The sequence below is a fragment of the Rhamphochromis sp. 'chilingali' genome, assembly GCF_963969265.1.
Source record: "Rhamphochromis sp. 'chilingali' genome assembly, chromosome: 2".
Classification (NCBI taxonomy): Eukaryota; Metazoa; Chordata; class Actinopteri; order Cichliformes; family Cichlidae; genus Rhamphochromis; species Rhamphochromis sp. 'chilingali'.
In genome coordinates, this window is record NC_137930.1 from 56,576,464 (window position 1) to 56,588,017 (window position 11,554).

The following is an 11,554-nucleotide window of genomic DNA, read 5'->3' on the forward strand; positions in this document are numbered from 1 at the left end:
GAGTGACAGAAACATAGTTTCTGTGGAAATGGGGAATTGCTCTCTCTGTCGTCCAGAATAAAATGAATGCGTAATGCTGACCCCTCCCTTGCAAGGCATAAATGAAAACATGATGTGGGTGTCAACCAGCATCGCTGCTACAGATTAGGTTCTGACACTCAGCTAGCAAATCAATTTGTGAAAGCAAAATAAATAAAACATCGAATTGCACCATTTGCACCTGGGCAGCAGCTCTACTGTTATTAAAGGATTGGTAGATGAAGCAGAGACTGAAACAGAAAGGCTCTAGTTTGTTCAGACAAGCCAGACCTATGTGTGTTAACCAGTTTGAAAAAAGCTCAAAACAGGACTCTAAAAATCATACTTATAATATAATTTTAACTTAACTTAAAGAAGTCGCATTTTCAGTTTGCAATGACTTGTGAAAAAAAGTCTGTCTAAAGCTCACTAACTGCCACGTTTTTTTTTTTTTTTTTTTATTCTATACAAGATAGAATCAAAAAAACAATTTGTGTTAAAAAAATATTAAAAATGTACTCTAATTGTACTCTACTTCGCGTCATTATCTTGTTGGATGACCCGATGTGAGCCAAACTTTAGTAGTGAGATTTAACTGTAGAAATGTTTGGTCTACAGAGGAGTTCATAGTCAATTCAATGACTGTAAGGTATCCAGGTCCTGTGGCCACCCATATCATTTCCACTTTGGTCTCATAGATCCAAAATTTTATCTGTTCATCCAAAATGTTATTGTTTGTTCAACTACAAATACAACTTTGCAAACCCCAATTTTTCCCCTGGCAATGCTTCTAAACAAGTGGTAGTTGTTTGGTCTTTTTGTAATTGTACTTTGCAAAAGTTTAAGACTTAACAAACTAAAGCCTCTAGCCGGTGAGAATCTTTTTGCAGTTTCTCTAAGCTTTGCATGGTCTGACCTTGACATGAATTTGCTAGGACATCCATCCTCTGGGAAGATAGTGACATTGTATTAACACACACCTGAATGCTCTAGGCAAGCACACTGCCAAAACATTTGCTTTTATACACGCGCTCATGTTTGCTGATGATCAATTAATCAAGTGTAATTAATGAAGACCTGACTGTTCTTAATTTTTCACACGACTGTAATCATCTCCCCCATTCCCTCAGTTTTTATTCTATGTTAACTGGGAGTCTAAATGACATATTAGTATTCTCATATGAGTCTCTGCAAGGAAACAGATACAGCCTGCTTCCCAAAATCTCTAAAAAACATTAGGACAACTGTCTCAGCAGATGGGCATTGGTGACACAATATCATCTCAGCAGAGACCTCATTGATGACGGCCTTTCCTTTCACTAGGTATTCATGCCCATTTGCCTCACAAATGCACCGGATGCACAGGAGGCTTGTCTTTCTTAATTGATGTCATGGCCCTGAGGTTAGTGCTTTGCAAGATGTGCCATGCTGGTGTGCATTTGCCCTCACTCCAAGAAGCAACTAGCCTTGCCCACCAGCTGCACAATGCAGCCAGAGCATATTGATTATGCTGCTCATGGAGGCAGAATAAAAGGAGTGGGATATTTTTCCCGCCTGACCTGTTTGAGTGGCCGTCAAAGACAATATGTGCAGGTGGTGTGCAGATGACCTACTGCAGAGAGGTCTTCATTGGGCTTTTCTTTCGCCAGCAGAACTGCCTAAAAGCAAGGCTGATTTATTGAGATGGCTAGAAAAGAGACGGAGGTAGAGAGGACACACACCACAAATCCTTATCTATAAACATAGCCCATCCCTACTGGCACGTTTAAGTTATGCAGTATCACATGCCGATATTTAAGCCCATGCAATGCAATACCACCAGGTGGGCTGAAGATCAATTGAATTATTCACTTAAAATCAAATTCTCAGTTTGCTTGATAGCATTTCTATCTTTTTCATCTCGCTTGCACAGAACTGTGACAAAGTAAAACTGGCATGAGGTATCTTATCAGATATTCTAAGATCTAATTAAAGCAAAATGATTTGCCGACAATATAATTGCTCAGGTCCAGAGCCCATAAACTCTTCCTCACATCTCACTGGATATTCATCACCGCCAGGGGATTTATCCATTTATCTACTAATAGATACCTCATTTTGGATGGAGAAAGGTGTGCTCACCTCAAAAACAGAGAAGGAGGGACGAGGCAGCTGCAAAGATCAGTGACTTTACTGAACACTAAAGACCTTAAGTGGAAAATGGTAAAAAGGAAGGAAACAAGCACAGTATGGCACTTGAGCACAGCAGTGTTACTGCCACAGTTACTGCCACAGTGAGGCAGTAGTCTGTTAAATTATAATCCAAGAATGAGATCTCCTTACAGGAAGCATTCACTGCATAACTCATCTAGGAAGAAATAGCATTGAGAAATAGTACAGTGCTAACATTTGCCGTTGAAGGATTAAAAAACCCTGAAAAAACAGTAATTATGGTTCAGCGGTCTCAAGAGTGCCCTCCGTTATTAATGCTGCACAAATCAATGTTTATGACCATTGTAAAAATCTGAAAACTAGAGAGCCCCCAAAGCCTGTTCTTTGCACAGCGTGTTCATCAGCTTTAGCTTTTCTATTTTAACCTGAAACCTGGTGAGTCTGTTAACTCATCATGTTTATTCCACAGGGGAGGAAAACTTAAACATCAGTATTGCTATCTTGGTTTGTTTATATTACCACAATATAGAATTGCAAATAAAAAAAAGAAGAAGAAGAAAGAAGCTATGGGATAATTTCTGTAACTTATTCTAAATTGTGTGGATTTCCATGTTACCACTATAAAAGGAAGTGCACCTATACAATAAAAAATAATATATATAAATAAAATAATACAGTATTTTTATGTTAATACTTTTATAGTAAATATGTTCCAAGATCAAAACAACAAAAGTCCTGATCACACAAAACATATTCAAACTCATATTCAACTTCATTCAAACCTTAATAGCACCATAATAACACTTAAATAACACTTTATTGGCATGTAAATGGTGGAAATGTGCTTAGAAAAACAAAAAATTGAAAGTTGTTATTTAAAGCTGAAATTATTGATACTTTTAGTGACACTTGCTTCAGTTTTTAGATGTTTTATATATTCCCAAATCATTTCTTTTTGTTAAGCCTGATGACTTCTTGATATCAGTATGATAAAACTGTTTTTTCTTTCCTTTTTTCCCCCTGTCATATACTTAAGTCAGCTGCCCCCAAAAAATATGTGGATAAATTCTTCATACTTAAAAAATATCACTATTCACTAAAAACGCTAATACAAACACAATGTTAGGCTATTTGAAGAAAAGGCAACTGAGAATGTAATGGGATACACACAGTTACTGAGGAAATGGTAAAGAAAGCATGGATTATTCATGTCTATTCCCACAGTGCAAACAGCTCCTTTTTGATGGATTTTGCCCGGGGCGCTCCTCCCTGCTCAATACCAACAGTCCCGCGCAGCTCTGCCTGATGCTGCACCGTGAAGCCGGCATGATGAGCTCCCCCAGAATCACAGACAGGGCCAGCGGCTCTCATCTCCTCTCTGCAGTCAGACATAATGATGGTGTGTGGTCTGAGGTGAGCCTAAATTTAAACTAGAGTTTCAGAAGGGGGGTAGTAGAGCAGACAGGTAGGGAGTGTAGCGGGAGAAAAGTGCTGATGGCGTTCAAGTGTAAGGGCCTGTCATACAAATCAGTTGGCAGTTGGAGGGGCAACGGGGTGACAAAAGGGATGCAAAAACATTGTCACCTTCTGAGCCGTGCAGTAATGCACTGAACTCTCGTTTTTTTCTTTTTGCCGTTTTGGTATGTTAACACTGACTTTGAATGGGTGAACTCACCTGGATCAGCTCCAAGCAGTAGGTGGAAAAGCTGTAGGGGTGTTAATGATGGAAGGAATGAAACTGCCATCTTCCATCATCACTGCAGAAATATAGATATATTTAAAATTAGATGCATGCTTCTATAATTCTATAGTTGTTTAACTCTCATTTGTGACATAACTGAACACTTTTTTATGGTAAGATTTATTTTCAACAAAAAATGATATTCTCACAGAGGCGTTTTTGAATTGTGGAAAAAACAAAACATTAATTTAACTACAGTTTACATAGACATGGACAGGAATATGTAACAAATTCAAATTATATAAGAAAATTAATAATTTGACTTTAATAAATACAATATTTTAGTTACTGCATGAAGACATAACTGTGTTTAAAGGGAGCTCCTCTGACTCCTGCCTTGAGTGATCTGCTCAGTCTGCAGTACTGAAATAGATTTTCCTCTACATGAGCTCTGAACTGAGGGTGAACCTGCGTTTTTATAAAGCTCCATTTCTAAAGAGGCCTATCTGCAGACAGCATGAATCTTTGCCAAATTTCTCTTGGCAGAGGATTTAACAGGCATTCAATATAAAGCAACACAATGCGGGTCAAGCCTCAGCAACAAATGTTGCCTGAAACCATCAACACCCCAGACAGTGACAGCGAAGACTGTCTGGTTCACTGATGAGAAACTGAGTAATGCTGAGATTTCACACTTTTAACACATCCCATGCCGTCATCGAGCATTCAGCAGGTGAAGATGGAGAGCAAATGGACTAGTAGAATGGTCAACTAACCATTCAAAACACCTTAGCAACAGTTAGAATCTATCACGCGGTGGTAATGATCGCCAACCCGTGACTTTGCTGTCCTCCAATGAGCTTGCTTCGCCGCAAAGGGGAGGGGGCAGCCATAGGCAAATAAAGGAGGGACTTGAACAAAGGAAAAGGGGTGTCAGGAACTGCTGGAACATCAGTATTCTCTCCACATTCACTGCTATCACTTCACACTCAATAAGAGCACTATTTAGTCTCATGTGTAATTATAACTGTCACTTGACAGTCAGAAACTATGCTCCATAAAAGAGAAGACCCATGCTTGACAATTGCAGTTATGTCTTTTTCTAAGCAGGTTGATTTAAAAATAATTTAAAAAAAATTTAATTATGGGAAATTTTGGTAGAAAATTGTATAAAGAACCTAATGTTTCAAATTTTTATGGCTTTTACATGAATAAGTGCAATTTTACAACCCTAAAATGAATAATTTTCCTCAGTGGCAGAGAGACTTCAGGACACATGAGTCTGATTGCAGTCAGTGCATTTCCTAAAGACAAATTTAAACACCTTAGATCTCTGTTTTTCAATGAGAGTCAGTGTTTGTGGGTAAAAGTGAAAAATAGCTCTACGCAACACATCATATATAAATACCTGAGCATGAAGTAGTATGGGCATTAGCTGGCCAGTGCTCTGCAAACAGGTGGGAGCTTTAGCACCTGTACATTTGCTATAATCTCAGTAAACCACTCAGTTAAAGATTGTGTCCATCACGATGTATCAGTCCTGTACCTACCGTATTTTTCGGACTTTAAGGCACACTTCAAATGCTTTAATTTTCTCAAAAATCAACAGTGCGCCTTATGTATTGATTCTGGTTGTGCTTACTGACCTTGAACCGATTTTATGTGCTACACGGCGCTCAACAATCTGTCAAAATGTGTTAGTATGACTTTGGTAAGCTACGGAGCCGCACCACTTGATGGATTGTCGGAGCATTACGGTTACCGTAGTCACGAGCCTTGCGGAGTGATATGTACTGTGCTTCAACATAATATTATTCTGTGTGTATAAGGGCCCCAAAATGGCACCTGTTAAGAGACATGCTTACGAAGTGGATTTCAAACTCAAAGCTATCAGTCAGGTTTTGTTTCACTTAATCTCGCCTTGTAATGCGGTGTGCCTTATAGTCCAAGACTATGTACTTTGCAACAGGTAGGTTTCCCAAAATTGCAACACACAGCATTTACAGCCACCAGATAAATGTTTAATTGGTCACTAATCCAAATATGAATTCAGCCAGTCACATGGCAGCAATTACACACAGTTAGGAATGTAGACATGGTCAAGACGACACATCAGAATGGGAAAGAAATGGGATTTAAGTGACTTTGAGCATGGAATGGTCTGAATATCTCAGAAACTGCTGATCTGCTGGAGTTTTTCTACACAACCATCTTCAGAGTTTAAAGAGAATAGGCTGTAAAAACTGCTGTAATCAAACCTATACTGAAAAAGGACAATCTTGACAAGACACAAATGAACAACTACAGGCCGATCTCAAATCTCCCGTTTTTAAGTAAGATCATTGAAAAAGCAGTTTCTCAACAGCTCAGTTACTTCTTAAAACAGAATAATTGCTACGATGCCTTCCAGTCAGGTTTTAGACAGAATCACAGCACTGAAACCGCTCTGACCAAAGTGTTCAATGACATATGTCTGAATACAGACAGTGGAAAAATGTCAGTCTTAGTTTTACTGGATCTCAGTGCAGCATTTGATACAGTTGACCACAACATATTACTCAAACGACTGGAGAACTGGACAGGTCTTTCAGGAACTGTACTAAACTGGTTCAAAACATACGTAGAAAACAGGAAATACTTTGTATCAATAGGTAACTTCACATCTGAGCAGACAAGTATCACATGTGGAGTTCCCCAAGGTTCCATCTTGGGACCCCTTCTGTTTAACATCTACATGCTCCCACTGGCACAGATTATAAACAACAACAAAATAAACTATCACAGCTATGCAGATGACACACAAATATATATCACAATGTCACCAGGAGACCGAGGCCCTGTACAGGCTCTTGGTAAATGCATTGAGGAAATCAATGACTGGTTGTGCCACAATTTTCTCCAGCTAAACAAAAACAAAACTGAGGTAATAGTCTTTGGCGCCAAAGAAAAACGATTACAGGTCACCAGAGAACTTCAATCTATACATCTAAAAACCACAAACCAGGCGAGAAATTTGGGTGTAGTGATGGATGCAGACCTAAACTTAGAAAAACACATTAAGACAATAACAAAGTCAGCTTACTATCACCTCAAGAATATATCAAGGATAAAAGATCTGATGTCTCAACAGGACCTGGAAAAACTAGTCCATGCATTCATCTTTAGTAGGCTTGATTACTGTAACAGCATCTTTACAGGTCTACCTAAAAAATCAGTCAGACAACTACAGCTCATTCAGAACTCTGCTGCTCGAGTCCTCACTAAGACCAAAAAAGTGGACCACATCAGTCCAGCTCTGAGGTCCTTACACTGGCTGCCTGTCCGTCAGAGGATAGACTTTAAAGTTCTGATGCTGGCCTATAAAGCTCTGAATGGTTTAGGACCAAAATACATCAATGACCTCCTGACCCAGTATGAACCATCCAGATCCCTCAGGTCATCTGGATCCGGTCTTTTATCAGTTCCCAGAGTCAGAACCAGACACGGAGAAGCTGCATTCAGCTTTTATGCTCCTTATATCTGGAACAAACTCCCAGAAAGCCTCAGATCAGCTGAAACACTCAGTTTATTTAAATCCAGGTTGAAGACTCACCTATTCTCAGCTGCATTTGAATAAAGCACCAAATCCACACTTTAAGCTTAAATTTCAAAACTTACATTTAACTACTGATTTTATCTGTTTTGATTTTATATACTGTTGTTTGTTTGTTTGTTTGTTAATTAGTTAGTTAGTTTATTTGCTTGTTTTAATCAATTTTAAATCATGCTTTTTATTTGTTCTTGTTTCTAATGTCTCTGTAAAGCACTTTGAATCACCTTGTTGTTGAATTGTGCTATACAAATAAACTTGCCTTGCCTTGCCTTGCCAAAAAAAGAAAAATATCCAGTGAGAAGCAGTTCTATGGGGCACAATACCTTGCTGATGTCAGACATCAAAGGGGAATGGCCAGAAGGCTTCGAGCTGATAGGAAGGCAACAGTTACTCAAATAATAAGTATGTACCGGTTGCCACTCCTTTTAGCTAAGAACAGGACACAGTTCACACAGACTCACTAAAGTTGAGCAGAAGATGATGTCTGGTCTGTTGAGTCTTGGTTTCTTGTGTAACACACAAAATTTGGTGTAAACGATATAAAAGCACTAAACCATTCTGCCGGGTATCAAGGTGGTGTTGTATGGTGTAACTGTTTCTTGCCACACTTTGGGTTTCTTAGTACTAACTATGATCTTAAATGCCACAGCCTACCTGAGTAAGAATGCCAGAGAATGTATAAATGCCACACATTTAAATTTAAATGGTGTTTACTAACAAGTCAGTTTAGTCTGACCCAGACAGATTGCAATCTGTGTTCTTAGCTCTTTGTACTCTAGTGTACAATCTAAAGCCAAGCCCACACGACATTACCCAATAGCTTTATCCCATTTGGTGGAGTTGTGCTCTTTGGCTTCTCATGCTCCCTGTAGGCCTGCAGCTCCATAGTGGGCCTCTCTCAGGATGGTGTGCGGGATGGGAGGGTGGAACAGGTCACATCCTGAGTCCTCCACCTACAGGATTCATTCACTTCACTTTTTCCATAAATGAACAGAAGCTAACATATTCCGTATGCTAAGGAGACAGAATTTACTGCCACTGTTCTGTTATACATTTTTTTAAAGAAGTGATTTTTTCCCCCCAGACAGAAAATTATGCAACTGACCTTTGTGACCTTGAAATGACCCTGTTATCTTTCATAAGACGTTGTTAAACACGTCCACAGAAACTAGAAATGCAGCTCAAAATGCCTTGCTAATTGCACAAACAGCTCTCCATTCTCACAAACAGGCTTGCTCCTTCTCTCTTCAGAGGCCTAATCCCTCTTAGCACGGATATAAGAAACGTGCCACCTGCCTCCAGTCATACCAGCTCGTGGCCTGACTGCCCTTGTGACACCACGCTGGCCATAATCTCATGAACAAATGCATAGCCTAGGATGCCACTGCTGGATCTAGACTTGGTGCTGCATACATATTTCCGTCCTCCCTTAGCAAATTCAAGCCTTTCATTGTCTACAGAAAAAATGGTCACCTAAGTGTTTGTTTAACTGTCATAGCTAGTATTAAACCTTTTCCTCAAATAATTTATTTCCAGCACAAGTGCCAATCAAGAAGAGGTTACTGCATATGATTTGGCCTTTGCCTGTGATTTAGAGGTGATATAACACTACCAGTTTGAAGTCATACATCTAAACCTTTAAGCAGAATATATGTAAATGCATCTACCGCCTTGGCTCTCAACTGTGAGAATAATATACTGCTATACTGTATATGTAGCACGTAGCCTAAGGAGCTTCAAACTGGGCTAAATTGTCTCGGCAGTCCAAAAGATGTATACTCTGAATGTAGAGCTGGGCGATATGAGATTTTTTCATATCACGATATGTTTTTTTCATTTCAGGCGATAACGATATCTATCACGATATAAGCCAAATAACTATATTTGTAAGATTTAAATGTGCCCTTGCTCACAAGTAAAATGTGAAATAATCAGCAGCTTGTTTTTAAATATTTATTTCCCATAATAAGTTCAACAGGGTAGATGTACTTAAGGAACATGAGACTTTTTCAGATAAATAAAGGCAAATATTGCAAACTACACAAAAGGCAGCCGCTAAAGCGTTTAAGTTTCAAAATAGAACAAATGAAACAGACTAAATTGTCAATTCCACTTAGAAACAAAATATTAATTCTAAAAATAAATCTTAGTTTGTTTTACAGAAGAACAGACAAAACTGACTAACTTTTGTCAATATCAAATAAACTGAGAACTAAAAGGAAATTCTCAATCTCTCCTTGTTGTATAGCTTAGCTTTTCAAAACAGTTTTAACAGTTACTTTAGTCTGACAAAAGCCGAATGACGAATTAGCGCTTCCAGTCAGAGACTGAGGCTACGTCCACACGTACACGGGTATTTTTGAAAACGGAGATTTTCCGTTTTTGTTTTAAAAAATAATCCCGTTCACACGTAAAGGCAGAAATGAAGGAAAACGCTGCTATGAACATGCCAAAGCAGCAGGTGGCGCTAGATTCCTAACCGTGCAGAAATGTTGGCCAATCAGAAGTCTAGAAGCCTCGGTGGGAAAAAGTAAACAAAGCTGCGGCATAGAAGCAGAACCGAGTCGTATGTGTGGAGGGACAGTAACTGTGTGTATATGTAAGCATTTAAACACTGCAGAGAGTAGAATTAACAGTAACAGTATTGTAGAAATTCATTTCACCGAAACAATAACGCGGCGCACAGTGTGACCAGTTTATTGTATTTCCAGACTTGCTTTCGGCACAATTTACAGTGCACGCTACTCTGTTTTTTGTCAGACTTGAAATAGCCGAAATACCTTCACACTACGGAACTTCTATGGCTCTTCCGTTCGACAATCTCTCCGGCATTGGAACCATCATCGGTTTTCTCTTCGGTCACGCTCGGTTGATTTTTCTAGTCGGCACACTCATTTCCTCCATTATGCGCTGGCTCCATTACCCGCTGGCTGCTTCCCAAACAAACACACGTGCGGCTTGGCACTTGTGCTGTACTTAGCAAGTCACGCGACGTGACTGCGGCTGTGATTGGTTCAGCTCTGCGCTACTGAATTTGGATCGGCTGACCTTTTTTTTTTTTTTTTTTTTTTTTTAAGAGGACAAGAGCGGCGAGGTCTATCGCGATAGCTTAATTTCTCTATCGAGTAAAAGTTATATCGCGATACATATCGTTATCGTTCTATCGCCCAGCTCTATCTGAATGCTATTCAAAAGTGAAAGAGTTAAAATGAGCTTTGTGTTGTGCTTAAAAGAGCACAGTGAAGTCGTCGTCTGCAAACTGCCTATATAATATTTTCAGGATCAAATCAGACCAGACCGGGACTGAAGTATACTGAAAGAGCCGTGTAGTATAATGTCTAGATGATTTTTCGCATTAAAGTTGACTTTAATCTGTTGTTTTAGTATCCCATTCAGTATACGATGGTCTGTTTAAACAAGGATGGAGATGTCAGGCTGCATTAGCATCCAGACAGCCGCTGCACCCAGAGGACTCTGCAGTGCTGAGAAACTCAGTCATTAAATTTGCAGTCGTTCTGCAGAGCTTCACTGTCTGCTTATTGGATGGGGGGCGGTCATGGATGATCCACCTCGCAGATAAAAACTAGACTGTTTCTTTTTTTAAATTTCTGAATTAAAAACAGAACTTGCCATATTTTAACTACAACATGTTGTAATTGAGATTCATTATTTACAATTTTAACTAAAAACAACTGTGCTAAAAATAGATAAGTGGCTTTAGTCCCTGTGCATTTATTTTTGCCATGCCTGAGATAAAGTATGACATAATATTGATGCGTTCAACATTTAAAAACAGGTTTCAAAGACAATTACTCTAAGAGTATAAAACAAACTATGTTCTGCTCCTCCATTTGTTATACAAAAGCATATAACGGCTAATGTACTGAAGGTACTGAAGGTTTTATGGATTCGTTTGCACTGTAAGGCACAAAATGATGAACACATGAAGGAAGTAAAGCAATAAATCATAAGATTTATTGAATGATGAAACGAATGAAAAATAAATTGCACTTTAGTAACCCCTTCAAGTTCGCCGCTGTGCCAGCCATAATTGTGACTAACAGTTATCACAAATGCAGCTCTGCCTTCATCTGTTTGATTGCTGTCGTGAT

The 11,554-nt window shown here is 39.0% G+C and overlaps 1 long non-coding RNA gene across 1 annotated transcript; it reads right to left on the reverse strand.

Annotated features, from left to right (window-relative positions):
* Window positions 1-2,907: 2,907 nt before the first annotated feature.
* Window positions 2,908-10,441, reverse strand: LOC308392067. Its single transcript, XR_013970756.1, has 3 exons — window positions 10,223-10,441; window positions 3,845-3,926; window positions 2,908-3,547 (listed from the first exon to the last, which is right to left on the reverse strand). It is a non-coding gene; the product is annotated as an uncharacterized lncRNA (long non-coding RNA).
* Window positions 10,442-11,554: the final 1,113 nt, after the last annotated feature.